This window comes from Gopherus flavomarginatus, chromosome 2, assembly GCF_025201925.1.
Source record: "Gopherus flavomarginatus isolate rGopFla2 chromosome 2, rGopFla2.mat.asm, whole genome shotgun sequence".
Classification (NCBI taxonomy): domain Eukaryota; kingdom Metazoa; phylum Chordata; order Testudines; family Testudinidae; genus Gopherus; species Gopherus flavomarginatus.
In genome coordinates, this window is record NC_066618.1 from 242,862,909 (window position 1) to 242,874,987 (window position 12,079).

The following is a 12,079-nucleotide window of genomic DNA, read 5'->3' on the forward strand; positions in this document are numbered from 1 at the left end:
AGGACAGGCGGATCACCAGCCTGCAGAGGGTACTCTGGAGCTGGAAAAACTAATTCCAGGAACAGACCAGCAGGAGGTGCCAGAGGGGTGAGCCCGAACATCTACAGGTAGGAAGTGGGACTGTCTGGACAAGGATACTGGGACTTCATGGGGGAAGATAGAAATGGGAAGCCTGGTGTAGAACTGGGCATTTTTTTTCAGCAAATAGTAAATTTGTCAAAAAATGTATTTTTCAGGCTAATCAAATTATTTGCAAAGGTGGGTCAAATTTGGCAAATAGTTTTCAGCCAGAAAAAAAAATAAATTCAGAAATGTTTATTTGGATTAACATCTTTGATCCAAATGGAATGAAAGTGTTTTTTGTTTGTTTGTTTTTTTTGTATTTCAGTGAGAAAAAGAAACAAAAATCCAGTTTTGATTCGAAATGAACCAAGCTTTGTTTTATTTTTCAGTTTGGTCACTGGACTGAAAAATCAGTAAATTTATTCAGCTCTGGTCTGCTGAGGGACACTAGGATGTGCTGGGCCAGGAAACTGGGACTGAGATGAGAAGCCTCAGGACTGGAGACTGTAACAGGCTAGGTGAGGAAAAACAAGTTTGGGATCGGGAGGCAGGGAAGGGTAAGAGACAGGGCTGGGACAGGTTGGAGGGGATGGGGCAGAAGTTGTGCTCACAAGAGCATACTCCCCACCAGAGCCTGGAATGAAATCCTAGATTCCTGAGTCTCACCTTTCATTCCTCTGCTGTCACCAGTGGGTTTCACACACATTTGATGAAGTGTTAATCCCCCTTTACTGCTGCTGGTTCACATACTGGATGACAACCTTCTACTGCTATCAGTTACTCTGTTAGACCTCTGCCACTGGAGCTGTGTGGTGGATCTAACAGTTTCAACCCTACTGCTGACCCCATGTGGATGTCAATAAGTCACATGATGGAATTCCAGGGTTTTTTTTCAATTTACTTTTTTTTAATCTAGGAAATTACACACAAACAATGTTAAAAGAACATTATCAAGGTTGTTAAGCATTCAAAAGTTAGGGAATGTCAGACTTAATCTTACCCTTGGCCATCATCTTTCTTTGGCTCAGCTCCCCATCCATAAAATGGAGATAATACCACCCCCACTCTTCACAGGTATGTTGTCATGAAGAAAAATTAGTGTTTGTGAGGCACCCAACTGTAGTGATGAGTGCCAGAGAAAAGCCCATGAGGAAATTAATAATAGTTTTCAGAACACCATGCAGTAAATAAGGCTTGGGCCCATCCAAGGATAAAACAAAATACTGAATAGTTCCTCATTCAGCAAGCACCGTCCATCCCTGTGCCCTGAATGAGACAAGGGGTCCTTTGGGAAAAAAATAGCATGAGCTCATGTAATTAAAGACTGTATTATAATACATATGCACAAAGAGGCTGAATTAAAGTTGCACAGGTAACCTTACTTCTGCCTTTTATGTGTGAAATATATACAGATGCTGTATACAGAGATAAGCTAAAGACAATAAGCTACATTCATCTCTGATATAACTATTGAAATCCAAGTTCTCTTTACCACGGGTTGGAGATCAGATCCTCCCCACAGTCAACCATCTTCCTCTGCTCCATAGATCATATTTTGCCCTCATCGTAGGGTTCAGAGCAACATCCTCCTTCACTCACCATTTCACAGTCTATCCCAGTGTCCTTACAGAGCCTCCATTACACTCAATCTCAGCACTTCCCATGTATCTTTGCTCATACCATCCCTGTGAACAAGGGAAGTTATACCTAAGTTACAGACTGGGAACTGAGACCCATGGGGACACAGGAAATCTGTGGCAGAGCCAGGAACAAACCGAGATTTCCTGAGATCTAGTCTAGTTCCTTAACCACAAGACTATCCATCTTTTGTCTGAGCTAGAATGCCAAATCTACCCATATCCCTCTACTTACAAAACCTAACTGAATCTGCCTCATTCACTCTGAGAACATACATTATGTACATTGAGCATCGATGCCTGAGTAACACGTCACTGAAACATCATTAAAGTCTATTACCATGACTAATGTACTATACATTACCCTTCCCCCACCCCAGATTTCTGCCTCCCATTTGACCCTGCTCGCTGATGTAGCAGGGCAGAGCCCACCCAGTCCCTGCCGCCTATAGATGCAGTGGGCTGGGTGGCTTTAGCCTGCTTACCTCTTAACAACCAAGTGCCTTCTCCATCTGTGTTCTCCACTGGGACACGAAACAGCTGGTCTAATGGGACCGCAGTCTGCACTGAGCTCCCCTCCTCCTCATCTTGATCCCTGGGCTGGGCTCTCTTCCACAATGCTCCCAGGCTCACACCCTCAGGCAAAACAGCTCCCGACTGCAGCCTCACCCTCCTTCTGCAGCTAGTCCACTGGCCAGGCATCCTGTGGGATGGGCCTTCTCACCTGTGAATGGCTCTTCTCCAGCTGCCAGCAAAAGTCCAGCCAAAGTCAGCAGGCAAGTTTCAACTTTCCCCATATCTCCCCTCCTCCCAGAGGTGAAGTGTGGGGTGGTCATGTGCTCCTCCACCCTTACCATCAAGAGGTACCTGTCATCTCCGCTGGGAGCACTTTTTCTGGTATAGGTATACTGGTGTACTCTATTGGCAAAGCAGCCCTAGTGTGGATGCAGCTTAGGTTTCTAGATTGGAAAAATATGAGCTTTTGCCAGTATAGCTTTTTCCAGACCCCTCTTCTTCCCCCACCCCCACCCAAAATAAACTGTACTCAGTTTTTTGCTTGTATTAACTGCATCTACCCTAGGGGCTTCTGCTGGCACAGCTGTGTTGGTGAGGGACCACAGCTCTTCAACCTCTGACCGACAGAGCTATACCATATAGCTTGGTCCTGCTAGTGAAGGCAGGGGGCTGGACTCAATGACCTTCCAAGGTCCCTTCCAGTTCTAGGAGATTGGTATATCTCCAATTATTACTATTACTTACAAGTTTTAGAAACTTGGTTCTAATGTTCACCTCCCAGCTCCAGATGCACTGAAGGTAGATGCTTTGGTTTTCCCAAATTAGGGAAGAGTCATGTGGTCACATGATTCTGGCTCTCTTCGTATCCATGTGCTAAATCACATCTAAAGAGAGCTAAAAACATAGAAATCCTTTTTTAATATTACTTTTCTACAAAAAGCAATAGCTGTAGTTGTGGCAGGCATGTCATGTGAAGAAGAATGTAAAGGAAAGTGATCCATTAGTCTAGATCACAGCGTAACACAAATTGTCTATGAAAACATATGTTTGAAGTTTTTGGAAAAAAAAAGCTTTTATAATTTAGTGTTATTTTACTCATAAATCATATTTTAGACTGTGCTGTTCCTTTAATGAAAAAAGAAACGTTCTAAGTTTAGTTCTAGATCTGTTTAAAAGTTTGAATAACTTAAATTTTGGTAGCAATGACAATTTTTCAGTTTTCATTGATAATTTCTGAGCATTTGGAACATAAAATAGGTGAGAAGCCATATTTTTCCTAAGACAACAGGCAAGCTAAGCAGCTGGCAAAGCAGACATGTTGGCGACAAAGAAACATAGGAGCAAAAAAGATATGTGAATGGCAGTAATCAGTCCCACCAATTCTAAGATTTTATGTCCAATTTTGAAATCATACGGTCTGTTATACAGTTGGGTTAGACCAGATTACTACAGTCCCTTCTGGCATTAAAATCTATAAATCAGATAAGAAATCAGATCTTTACATGTAGTTTAAAACTGCAGTGAAAGTGGCTTTCCTCAGTTGTAAGCTTCAGTGAAAGCAGATCTAAGGTATGTGCCATTTCCTTCTCTGTAGAGCTCATACTGTAGATTGATGCCCTATGGCTCCATCTAGAGATTAGCCTAGAGTTTAGCTACAATCTTTCCCTACCTCCACATAGTTGTCTTTGAAAAATGACCCAAATTATGTTAAGAAGGTATTTCTATCACTGAATATCTTAGTATCTGTCTTATTCATACCAGCTATGTAAAGGTACTCTCCAGCAGATAAAGAGGTAAATTCATTCTGGGAATTCTGCTGCATTGGTAGTCAAGATCTTTCCCTTAGTGAAGACTCCAACTGGAGAACTGTATTCTGTGTAACAGCCTGTACTACTTAGGCTGCTATGATTCTTTAATTTTTCTGTTATGGATGCAGCCCCCAGTATAATTTGACAATCAAACACACATTTCTGATATTGTTGGTTTTTAGTTAGGGCACAATTTTTTCCCCAAGTTATTTCTTTCAGGAGAACAGTTATTGTAACGTATTTCAACATGCAGTTTACTAGAGAGATTTTTACTAGGATATTTCTGTAGGCCTATATTTTATTATTGCAGCAACCTTTATCCAGTGAAATGCTCCTATTCTTAAATCTTGCATCATAAATCTTGGTATCTCTAACATTATGCTGAAGCTTTTTAAACATCCATAAGCTATGCATAATGCTAGTTACAATCTGAGGGGATGGGTTAATGGTCTCACTCACAGGTTCGAATCCTGGCAGATTTAGTTTGGCACTTCAGCCTTCTAAAGAAAAGTGGCTTTCCATTCAGCTTACTGTAGTAGGAGACCTCTGCCAATCCAAGGTGGAATAAGATCTCAGAGAAAAGGATCTCCTTCACTATCCTGATTCCTAGCTGTGGAAACACAAATCCTCCTTTTCCTCAGGAATGCATGGGCTTTTCTGTAGTCACTTCTACCCTCCCTGGATTTGATCACTGTGAGTCAGACACATTAATCTGTACAGGCAGAAGCTAGATCACAAAAAAACAATTTTTTCTTACCTCACTAATTGTTCTTCAAGATGTTGCAGCAACACATTGCAGTAGAATGAAGACACCAGGTTCTCAAGAACCTAATGGAGAAAAATTAAGGACAGGAATTTTTTGCCCCTCGTTAGAAAAAAAGAAGAGTTGTTGAACTGGTCACAAAATTGTGGAATGTTAGTAAGCTGAGACCTTTTTCACACTGACAAAAGTTAAATGTGAGTACAACCTAAATGGTAGGAAACTAGGTTCACAATCCTGAAAACATTTATGCATGTGCTTAATGTTTCACACAGCAGTAGGCCCACTGACTTCAGCATGTGCATGTTTGCAGAAGCAGGGCCTAAGAATAGAATGGAGGGATACAACTCGGGTAGAATCATTTCATTCTAAACAATAATATATAGAGTGTGTTACTCAACAATAGAAAAAGGCATAAAATAACAAGCAAGGAACACTGATGTGGTGGTTAAATTTGAATTTAGCAACAAAAAGTGGGAATTTGGCATGGATTAAGTTTAATTGTTTAAAATTAAAGTAACATGACATGTGCCTGACAATGCCATGTCATAGATTCATTGATTCCAAAGTGGTATGTAGGAAGTCAGACTAGATAATCACAATGATTCTCCCCCAGCCTTGGAATCAATGAATCTATGAGATGTCATTGTCAGGCTCTCTTTCATTTTATAGATTCATAAAAGGCCAGAAGGGACCATTGATCATCTAGGCTGATCTCCTGTATGACACAGGCCATAGGACTTTCCCAAAATAATTCCTATACAGATCTTTCAGAAAAACATCCAATCTTGATTCAAAAATTACCAGTGATGAAGAATGCACCACTTCATTTCCAGTCTAAATTATCTAGCTTGAATTTCCAGCCACTGGAGCATGTTATACCTTTGTCTGTTAGACTGAAGAGTCCATTATCAAATATTTGTTCCCCCTGAAGGTACTTATAGATTGTAATCAAGTCACTGCTTAATCCTTCCTTTTGTTAAAAATAAATAGATTAAGCTCCTTGAGGCTATCACTAAAAGGCATTTTTTCCAATCATTTAATCATTCTTGTGGCTATTCTCTGAACTCTCTCCAATTTATCAACTTCCTTCTTGAAGTGTGGACACTAGAACCACAGTGTACTAGCCATGGTTGCACCAGTGCCAAATACAGAGGTAAAATAACCTTTATTCTCCTACTTGAGATTCCCTTGTTGATGCATCCAAGATTCACATTAGCCCTTTTGGCCTCATCATCACAACAGGATGTCATTGGATTCCAAGTTGTACCCCTTTCCCATCATTCCCTTCTCTTTTATAAGGATTATACTCTCCTCAGCATAAGGACTGTCTTTTCAGTGTTTTTGTACAGTATCCTCAACAATGGGGACTCTGCATACAAGTGCAATACAAATGAATAATCTAGACTGATCTATGAGGGAACTGATGGGCATGGTCAACAAGTAGGTCAAAGAAAGGGGAAGAAATCAAGGTAACAAATAGGGTGACCAGACAGCAAGTGTGACGGATGGGGGTAGGGGGTAATAGGAGCCTATATAAGAAGAAGACCCCAAAATCGTAGTTGTCCCTATAAAATTGGGAAATCTGGTCACGCTAGTAACAAATAATAATAAAAAAAGTACGTTAAACTGCGTATTCCTCTGTTCCCATTTCCTCTTTCTGCCCAGCCTAAATTCTCACATGGCACAATATTAAAAATATTATTAAAATCTAGATGTTTATCAAAGGAAAGGGTCTGATAAGAGGCTACTGAGAGGGCCTAGAGAAAGGGAATATATGGAAATAAATAGGACAATAAGGTGTCAATATAGGATTCTCAAAAAAACCACGAAAACTGCAGAATGGTAATTTTAAAAAAATCTTTGGAAGTGAGGTACCTGATAAGTTGGAAAAGTGATTCTAGTTTCTAAGGATAAAAGTGGCCATCCTGTCCAATTCAAAACCAGTTAGTTAAATATAAATACCAGAACAAATAGTTAAGGAATTTGTCTGAAAGCACTTGAGAGCTATTTAAACACTAGATAATCTCGAATAGGAGTAGATCCTTCCAGAGAAACTCAATTTGAATGTTTGATTCAGTTAAGTTTCCTGGACCAGAGGGAAGCCCTTCATCCACCAAACTTAATTCACTCAAGGTATCTACTTTGTCTCTCAAGCCTTGGCCTCATCATAGAACATGAAACAGCCACAGCCCAAGGGAAATCTCATGAACAATAGGGCCCCTAACTTTTAATTAGCAAAAAGTAATCATGCCCCAAACATAAGTCTATGGCAAAAAGGTGTGCTGGTGAGAGAACTCACATTTGCTGATTAACACCAGGGTAAATGCATAGCCAAAGCCACAGAGAGAGAGAGAAATAAATATGTAGCTTTATAAATACAAGCTGTGCCTGTTAGCCTGCATAAAGAGATCTTCTGGTCTGGGAGTCCACTCATTAACTACCATCTAACCAGTTTCTGTAAATATGTGGCCAGCATTTTCTAATGTGCCCTCTGGCCATTAGGATTAAAGAAATATCTACTGTTCATGCTCCTCAAACTCCCCATTGGTTTGACTGCACAGTCCTCCCCAAGAGGAGGAGTTTGTCAGGGAATTACCCTATATCAGGGGTAGGCAACCTATGGCACGCCTGCCAAAGGTGGCAGGCAAGCTGATTTTTTTCAGTGGCATTCTCACTGCTGGGTCCGGGGGGCTCTGCATTTTAATTTAATTTTAAATGAAGCTTCTTAAACACTTTATAAACCTTATTTACTTTACATACAACAATAGTTTAGTTCTATATTATAGACTTATAGAAAGAGACCTTCTAAAAAAGTTAAAATGTACTACTGGCACACAAAACCTTAAATTAGAGTGAATAAATGAAGACTCGGCACACCACTTCCGAAAGGTTGCTGACCCTTGCCCTATATAAAGGAGAGAAAAATCAACAGGGCCGCCCGAGGGTGGGGGCAAGTGGGGCAATTTGCCCCGGGCCCCGCAGGGACCCCCATGAGATTTATTTTTAGGACCCCTGGAGCGGGGTCCTTCACTCACGCCGGCGGCCCTGGAAGACTCTCGCGGGGCCCAGGCCCCCAGAGCTTCTTCCGCTCTGGGTCTTTGATGGCGATGGGTCCTTCCACCCCAGGGCGGAAGGACCCCCCACCGCCAAATTTGCCGAAGCAGGACCTGCCGCCGAAGTAACAGGTCTTCGGTGGTAATTCGGTGGTGGGGGGGTCCCATCGCGGGTCTTCTGGGCACTTCGGCAGTGGGTCCTGGAGCGGAAGGACCGGCTGCCGCCAAATTACTGCCAATGCGGGGGCCCCCCCGCCGCCAAAGACCCCAGGCCCTCTGAATCCTCTGGGCGGCCCTGAAAATCAAGCACCATTGCACCTTAGTATATGTTCTGCTAGGTTGCCAAAACTATTCTGCAATGCTAGATGTCAAGAAAAGGTTATGCAGTGCTAGAAAAAATTACAGGTAAAAGGTCTAAACACACAAATAGAGACTGTAAAATTGAGACCAGCAAAAAAGTTTAACCTAATGTATGTACTTGCTAATCAGGGCTTATTGCTGGTTTACAATTTATATAAGCTAAACAAGAATAACTTGAGTGGGGATAGAGAGACAAAAGGAAGAGCACAAGTGTGGGGCATGCAGGACTTTGCTTTCTGCGATTAGATTATGCCATCAGAGAAAGCACTATTATGAATGATGTACCCTTGAATCTCTCCATTGTTAGAGAACTAAACCTGAAATATTTGTTCTGAATCCTCTGCCATTTTGTTTCCTCTTGTATTGAATCACTGATTTTATAACCATTTCTAGTTTTTAATATCTTATGGACCCTCTGATGTAAATTTACTAGTTTCAATATTTAATCATTAGAATCTGTCTCATATGTTACCTTTTATTCTTTTCTCTTCAATAGGTGGGTATTTCTTGTCAAATAAACACAGTGAATAAGATATGCCCCTCTCCCCTGCCTTTTTATGCTACATAAAAGGGCTGGGATCATAGGTGCTGGAACTAGGGATGCTGGTGGTGCTGCAGGACTTGAAGTGGTTTCTATTATAAACAGGACTTACAATTTGGTTCCGTGGCTCTCGGCACCCCCACTATAAAAATTGTTCCAGCAGCCCTGGCTGGGATGTTGCAAAGTGGCCCTAAAAGCCCCATCTCCCCCAGCTGGGGGAGAATTTCCTGGCATAAGCACTATGATATACAGCTTTATCCCACAGGCCCCTAGCAAGCCTTGCTGGGGGAAGGTTCCAGGGGAGGGGCTAAGACCTGGTGGTGGAGATTCTGCCCAGGGAGGCTGCTGCAAATTAGATGTGCTCTGCTTGCTAATTTAAGGTCAGTTACACCAAAGGTCTCTCTGGTCTCCAGTATCCCAGAATCAGGAGGGTGAAAATGTGGCTTAACCACCTGGGGCTGAGAGTTCAGTGCTGCCCCTCTAAGAGATGCAGTACAAAGTCTCCTGTGAAATTCCTCACTGTGCATGAGCACAAAAGCAGCCACATCATGCTGGCCAGTTAAACAGGGACAATGGGTAACTTATGAAAAGAAATATTTACAATTAAGGTTAATTTTTTACTTTAATTTTAAAGGCATCTGTCTGTAAAGGCTGGTGCCTAAAAAGCTTCAGAAAACTCAAGCCAAGGATTGCTCTCTTTCAAAATGGCTGCCATATCGTAATGTTCTCAATAGACCTGAAGAGTTACTTCTAGATTTCATAGATAGGGGGTGGCTAACCTGTGGCTCCGGAGCCATGTGCAGCTCCTTGTATAGGCAACAACTCCAGGGCTGGAGCTACAGGTACCTACTTTCCAATGTACTGGGGGATGAGGGGGTGCCGTGGGCCCTGCCCCCACTCCACCCCTTCCTGCCCCCTACCCTGAGCCTGCCCTGACCCCTAGAGCCTCCTGCACACCACAAAACAGCTGACTGGGAGGTGCTGATCAGGGCTGCCAGTGGGTGGGAGGTGCTGGGAGCTGGGGGTGGAGCTGATGTGGGGCTGCTGATGTGTTACTGTGGCTCTTTGGCAATGTACATTGGTAAATTCTGGCTCATCTTGGGCATCCCTGTCATAGATTATAAGGCCAAAAGAGACTGCTATAATAACGTAGTCTGACTTTCTGAATAACACAGGCCTTAGGACTTCTCTGAATTAATTCCTGTTTGAACTAAAGCAGCAGTTATCAATCAGAGTCCACAAGCTGTTTCAGAGGGTCTGCCAAATAGGGCCAATAGGAAGCCCTGAGCCCAGGCACCCCATGTGGTTCCTGAGTTGGACCCTCAGCCCCCAGGGGAAGAAGCCCACCCCCTAGGCTGAAGCCTAGAGTCCCCCCTGCTGGGCCATGGAGTTTCTATAGCATGTTGGGGCAGGGGGCTTTGAAAGAGAGAGGTTGAAACCCCTGAACTAGACAATAGCCTTTAGAAAACATCCAATCTTAGTTTTAGATTTTCCAGTAAAGAATCTACCACAGCCCTTGGCAAGCTGTTCAGGGTTAATTACCCTTGCTGTTTAAAATTTATGCCTTATTTCTAATTTCAATTTGGCTAGCTTCAACATCCAACCATTGGATCTTGCATTATACCTTTGTCTTCTAGATGGAAGAGCCCTCTTATCAAATTTCTGCCTCCTATGTAGTTATTTATAGACTGATCAAGTCACTCCTTAACTTTCTCTTTAATATAAACGGATTGAGCTCTAGAATCTGTCAAGCATGTTTTCTAACCCCTTAAGCATTCTCCTAGCTCTTCTCTGAACCCTCTATTTATCAGCATCCTTCTTGAATTGTGGCCACCAGGACCAGATACAGTATTCCAGCAGCAGTTGCACCAGTGCCAAATACAGATGTAACCTGTCTACTCCTACTCCAGAGTCCCATTTATACATCCAAGGATCACATTAGCCCTTTTGGCCATAGCATTGTCCTGGGAGCTCAGCTGATTATGCCCCCAAGCCTGAAGTTTTTCTTTCTAGTCACTTCTTATCAGGATAGGGACACCCATCCTGCAAGCATGATCTGCATGTTTTATTCTGAAATGCATATTTTAGTTAGCCAAACTGAAACATAGTTCCATCACTCCCAGCTTACAAAATGATTCAGATCATTCTGACCTGTCCTGTTATTTACATTTCCCCAATCTTTGGACAGGTCTTCACTACCTGATCTATCGTGTCTATTGTGTAGACACAATAAAATCGATCCTTGATCACGCTCCGTCGACTCCGAACTTCAGCTCACGAGAGGCGGAAGTAGAGTCGACGGGACCAGCAGCAGTCGACTCGCCACTGTCCTCACGGCCAGATAAGTTGACCTAAGATATGCCAACTTCTTGCGTATCTTAGGTCGTTCCCCTTGCTAGTGTAGACCTGAGCTAAGTGGTATGTGCAAACTTAAATTAGGGTGTCCTATTTCACATTGGCCACCACCCATTTTTTCTATTATAAAGTCAGCAGCTATAATTAAAAGCAGCCTGTGGCCTCAATCCTATTGGAACAGTAGGAGAAATGGACACGTAACAGGGCCAGTTATGACTTCAGTCCCCTGGAGAATAGGAGAAAGCAGTGATTTTTGAAAAAGGACAGTTTTTGTGAGATTCTCTGTAGCTGAACATTATTTGCAAGCACCTGAAGAACCTGTTAGTTTTAAAGAATGGGGAAAAATGACCATGAATCCTAAAGTAAGTTCTTCAAATTTAGTACATGTGCAAGAGTTCAGTGAGCTTTAACCATAGAAGTTTGAAGCATGTGAATTATTCATTATCATCACTGGAGAGAAAGCAAATGTTTGACACTGAGTGCAACCTTTTTAAAGGATCCATTTTAACAAAAGTTTGTTAAGAGATTGAATTAATTGTAAATGTGCAGAAAACTCATGTATAGCAGAAGCACTGTAATTATGGAAAGAATACTCTGTATGCTTCACATGTAACATGGCTGAATGTGTGTTCTAAGTGCAAAATTAAATAAGACCATAACAATGGAACCATGAGGGGCTTCCATAACACATCTATCATGCCATTTTTGAAGGCAGCCACTGAAACACTGGAAATCTCTTGTCTGTGGGGCTGTTCATGTCTCTAGCCATGGAAGAACAGTAATTTTCTTAGACAAATTATGTAGCTATTTGATATTACAATTCCATTGCGTTATAAATATGCACTTCCATACATTTGTGCTATTCATTAGCTGAGACTTTCACAACTGTAGATACTTAACCCATTACACAGATGAGTAAAATGACTCTGAATGGTTTCTTGCCACACTCATGGGTCAGCAGCAGAGACAGGAATACAAATCTG